The sequence below is a fragment of the Adiantum capillus-veneris genome, chromosome 20 (assembly GCF_014529385.1).
Source record: "Adiantum capillus-veneris isolate H3 chromosome 20, ASM1452938v2, whole genome shotgun sequence".
In the NCBI taxonomy this organism is placed as follows: domain Eukaryota; kingdom Viridiplantae; phylum Streptophyta; class Polypodiopsida; order Polypodiales; family Pteridaceae; genus Adiantum; species Adiantum capillus-veneris.
Window position 1 is genome coordinate 34,425,431 of NC_140950.1, and position 5,367 is coordinate 34,430,797.

The 5,367-nt window shown below is 45.2% G+C and overlaps 1 pseudogene; it reads right to left on the reverse strand.

The window, feature by feature from the left end:
* Positions 1-4,582: 4,582 nt before the first annotated feature.
* On the reverse strand, positions 4,583-4,937 carry LOC147432347 (large ribosomal subunit protein P1 pseudogene; annotated as a pseudogene).
* Between the last annotated feature and the right edge of the window lie 430 nt (positions 4,938-5,367).

Here is a 5,367-nt window from a genome sequence, read left to right on the forward strand (position 1 = left end):
CGAGGACACAGATGACACGATAGGCACACGGAGGAAATCTCTTTAGCTTGTCAGGCTGAGACCATCCTACACATACAACACTCTGGAAGGCCAACTAAACCACAATCAAGAACCTCACTACTCTCAACTACACCACCTAGCCACATCCACACATACTAAAGGTAACTCGCCTAATCATGCCAGATTCGTACGAAACTTAAGGAACACCATCCCCTCACTAGGATACACCTGTCCCTAAGCTTCTACACTCAAAACCCTCACTCAAAACCCATCTGCGGAAAACGCGTAGGATGACAGAGCCGAATTTTGAAAGTGCCCGAAACTGAAATTTATGAGTACCTATGTGTAGCTTATGTCGCCACGATTCTATAGACTACTAGCACGCAGAAAACAGACATCGTTTGATACACTTACGACCACAAATAGCTCGTAGATGCGTCGGCGTGTGCGCTTCGTCTTGCGTGGAATGCTTGGCGTTGTCGCGTAGCTCTCCTCGAGCCTACATCAATGGTGCAGTTGGATCTCCAATGTGTTGAGCGAGCGGGGTGTAGCGAGAGGATGAAGCTCACGCTCACTCTCTTTCTCTCTCACACACAGTAGACGACAGCGCTAAAGTTTGATTATGATAAAAGTCCTCTTTACAAAATGACCTAGGTACCTTATATACTAAGGCTACCTTAGGTTTAACCAAAAATGGGGTTGAAAGGGTCAAATGGCTTTGTATTTACAATCTGGAAGTGTCATTGCACCCCGGCTTCTGAAACTAGAATAACTACTCATTACAAATGACGTTTATATCCATAATCCGCAACATTTCATAACTCGCAAAAGATAAGACTTTGGTACGAAACTTGAGTTATGTTGTGTTGTTGACCCAGCGGTCAACAGAGGGGAAAAGGTGTCTCTCTCTCTCTCTCTCTCTCTCTCTCTCTCTCTCTCTCTCTCTCTCTCTCTCTCTCAGGGGAAGGACGTTCTGCTAAATGTGGAGGACAGGAAGAAAGGGGGAGGGAGGGGAAAAGGTGTCGCGTGGGCGGGGAGTTGCACATACTTGGAGACAGAGCTCATAGATATTTAATTTGCTTTGTCTCGCAGGCAAAATCGAAAGCGTAGGAAAATGGCGATGGCGTGGAAATGTAGAAACGCTAGTCCTCTTGCGTTGTGGCAAGCCTGCATGCGTGCATGCATTCTGTGTGTGTGTGTGTGTGTGTGCGCGTTCCGACGTAGAGAAAGAATCTTGTGAGATGCACATTTCCAGGAGTGAGAATGAAATGGGTGCAGAATGAAATGGGTACAGTCGCCATTTGGTGGGCAAGGCAAGGTGGGATGGCAGTCGTGGTGCATGGAGTCAAATGCTAGGTGGGTGTACCGCATGCCAGAGCACTATCGATGAGGCATGCGATACACAGAGAATAGGGAGAGAGGGAGGGGTTGTGTGGAGTCGGGGAACAAGAGCAAGGAGAATCTATGTGTTCTTTGCAAAGGCTCGCCCAGAGCAGCAGTGGGGCGATGGAACATAGCAAATGTGTGTAGTCGGCTGGGCGGGGGGATTGCACTTATGCACACACGGGAACTGGGGTGAAGACAGCATTTAGTTTAGCAAAACTAGGAGAAGGAATCTGTGCTTCTAATGATTGTGGAATGGACCACGTAGTAGTAGTAGGGTAGTAGTCTGTAGACTACTAGGTCTGTACGCATGTCTTTCTAAAGGGAATCTCAAAAGATCCCTTGGAAAACTAAAGGTAATGAAAGCATTTGCAAAAGTAAAAGGTGGAAGGAAATCACGTGTCTGTCTCTCTTTTTAGAGTCCATATATTCCTATTTTTTCTTTGCAGTTGACAGAGAGGTCGAGTATACGTTCGTGAGAAAGCATGGGTGTGATTATCTACAAGTGAAATAAACTAGTTTTCCTTGATTGATGCACTGTGGAAATGGTGTGAATTAAAGAAAACGAGCACTGTTGTACCTTTTACCTTATATCGTCTCTTATTTCGGAGGTTTCGTAGCATCTCCTCGAAGCTTTTACCAAAAGCTCCACGACCTCGCAAGACAAATGAAATTTGGCATTAACGGATGTGGAGGAGAAAATTTACAAATAGTAAATTTTAAAGATGAAAGAAAATGCATTTCGTGCATTGGGATGCTTGTGCCCATCAAAAAAAAGAAAACCATACATACGTATGGTGTGGAGTTGGCATTGTTCTCCACATTTATAATAGTACCGTAGGGAATGTGCCCTTCCCCCGCCACTTTTATCCCCTCTAGTGTTGAAGGAGGACTTATGCTTCTTCTCAAGTGTTAGAGGGACTCTCTTATGGTAAAAATACCGCATTTGCACCAAGAAGAACTCATTACCGATAACATGTACCATCCTAGGTTGCCATGCCGTGGTATAATCCCCATGTGTCTCTTTGTCAGACATCGCATGAGTTCTCTAGTCCTTGTCACCTTCATCTACAGTGTTTTCAATAAAACTGATGTAAATTCATTGATTTAATGTGCAGATGATGCTTTTGAGATAACTTAAATGAAATCAAAATACGGAATATAAATGTACCTCTGCTATTGGTCATTTGCATCAAAGCACAATCTTGGATGGATTGGCTCCTAAACCTTCCATACGCTGTTGCACCACCTTGCCAGTAGTATGTGTTTTTCTGTGATATCTATGGCATCCATGGCCAAATCTGCAACCAGCACACCGAGTGAGTTTCCTAGGCAAGATTACCGCCACTAAATACACCATGAATCAAACAGTATATAAGCTCTCTCTCAAAATGCACTTGCCTGATTGCTGCAAATTTTTACTGCAGGCCGTCTCCATTTCAATAGACAATATTCCAAACAAGAAGCTTCTCAAGCACTTTTTGTGCTTTCTGAAGCCCACCACATTTGGCATATAAATCGACCAAGGTAGTGCCAAGCACGACATCTTTTTCAAGAGCATCTGATTAACAATATAATTGTGAATTTTTCTACCCATATGAGCACCTTGCATAGATTCATATACCTTAAAGATGCATGCATAGGTGATTGTGTCTGGAGAGAGGTCCTCGGTTTGCATCTGTTGAAAACAGACTAGAGCTTTCTGGCCCTATCCCTGTGGGGAAAATCTTGCAAGTAGTGCTTTCATAGAGTCCACACTCTAGACAAAAAGCTCCTCAAGCACTTTTTGTGCTCTGTGAAGTGCACCACATTTAGCAAACATGTCAACCAAGGCATTGCCAAGCACCACATCTTTTTCCAACAACCCCTGACTAGCAATATTAGTGTGAATTTTTATACCCATATCAGCATCTTGTGTAGAGCCACATGCCTTCAAGATGCACGCGTATGTGATTGCATCTAGAGAGAGGCCGTCACTTTGCATCTGTTGAAAATAGCTTAGAGCTTTCCGTCCAGCTCCTGTTGCACGAATCTCAAAATCAATGCACTCCAAGAGATGACAATCTAGACAGGAAGCTCCTCAAGCACGTTCTGTGATTTTTGAAGTGCACCACATTTGGCATACATATCAACCAAGGCATTGCCAAGCACAACATTTTTTTGCAACAGCCCCTAACTAACAATATTAGAGTGAATTTTTAAGCCCATAATAGCATCTTGCGTAGAGCCACATGCGTGAATTTTTATACCCATCCATATCAGCATCTTGCACAGAGCCACATGCCTTGAAGATGCACGCATATGTGATTGCATATGGAAAGAGGCCCTTGCTTTGCATCCGCTGAAATCAACCTAGAGCTTTCTGTCCCTGCGCGTATCCCCTAATCAATGCACTCCAAGAGACGACATTCCGGACAAGAAGTTCCTCAAGCACGTTTTGTGCTTTTTGAAGTGCACCACATTTGGCATACATATCAAGCACATCATTCCCAAGCACGACATTCTTTTGCAACAACCCCTAACTAACAATATCAGAGTGAATTTTCAAGCCCACATCTTGCGTAGAGCTACATGCCTTCAAGATGCACGCATAGATAATTGCTTCTCATTTGCTGAAAACAACGCAGAGCTTCCTAGCCACGATCAAGGAATTCGAAGAGATGACAAGAGGTCCCTCAAGCACTTGTTGTGCTTTATGTAGTACACCACATTTGGCATACATGTCAACAAAGGCAGTGCTAAGTACGACATCTCTTTGCAACAGCCTCTGAATTTTTTGTGCCCTTATCAACATCTTGCATAGAGGCACATGCCTGCAAGATGCACACGTAGGTACATGCCTGCAAGATGCGAGCGTAGGTGATTGTGCCTGGGGAGAGGCTCTTGCTTCGCATTTGCTGAAAACAGTGCAACGCTTCCTGGCCAAGTAGCACTCTCTCTCTCTCTCTCTCTCTCTCTCTCTCTCTCTCTCTCTCTCTCTCTCTCTCTCTCTCTCTCTCTCTCTCTCTCTCTCTCTCTCTCTCTCTCTCTCTCTCTCTCTCTCTCTTTTTGTCGGTAAGAAGCAATCATGGTTTTTGACTGAATAGCAAGGCAATTACAAGGTTCAGAGGCATCTTAAATTTTGACAAGCACCATACTATCATCCCTACAAAATTGGGCTATCGGGCACAAAAGCAATCATGCATACTAATCAAACAAATTAACTGAAACCCATATCGTCATCGCTTTCTTCCTTGGGTTCCTCCTTTTTCTCTTCAACAGGTGGGGGAGTAGCAGCTCCACCTCCAGCAGGCATGGCTACACCCGTAGCAGACAGGAGCACCACCTCCACCAGAGCCAACATTGGTGATCAGGTCTTCGACACTGCGCTTTTCCAATACCTTAGCAAAGAGCGCAGGCTAGTATGCCTCTACTTGCACGTTTGCTGCTTTCAGTAGTGCTGCTATTTTCTCTGCCATGATCGCGATATTATCGTTGTGCAGGATAAGCGCCGCATATGTGCACCCTAGCTCGCTCAAGGCCATGGCGACGAGGTCTTTGCTGCACAGGCGGAAAACTCTCTCTCTCTCTCTCTCTCTCTCTCTCTCTTTTTCTGTCCCAGCTAAGTATAGCTTTGACTCACTTTACGCACCAAAATTAACTTCCTCAAATCAACGGATGCCAAGTGGCATGCCTCCTCTTGCTCCGTTCCAGAAATTTGTATTAGATAATCAAGATAACCAGGAGCGGATGGAGAGCAAGGAGTAGAGGAGCGCAATGGTTCTCATTGTCTCGATGGAGACGATTGGTGTAGCAACACGAGCCGGATGATGGTGCATAGCATGGGGAATGCGAAAGAGCAGGAGGTGCAGGATAGAGGTGCAAGGGGGGGGGGGGGGGGGGGGGGTGGCTCTCTCTCTCTCTCTCTCTCTCTCTCTCTCTCTCTCTCTCTCTCTCTCTCTCTCTCTCTCTCTCTCTCTCTCTAACTGTGTGTTTCGCGAGGCA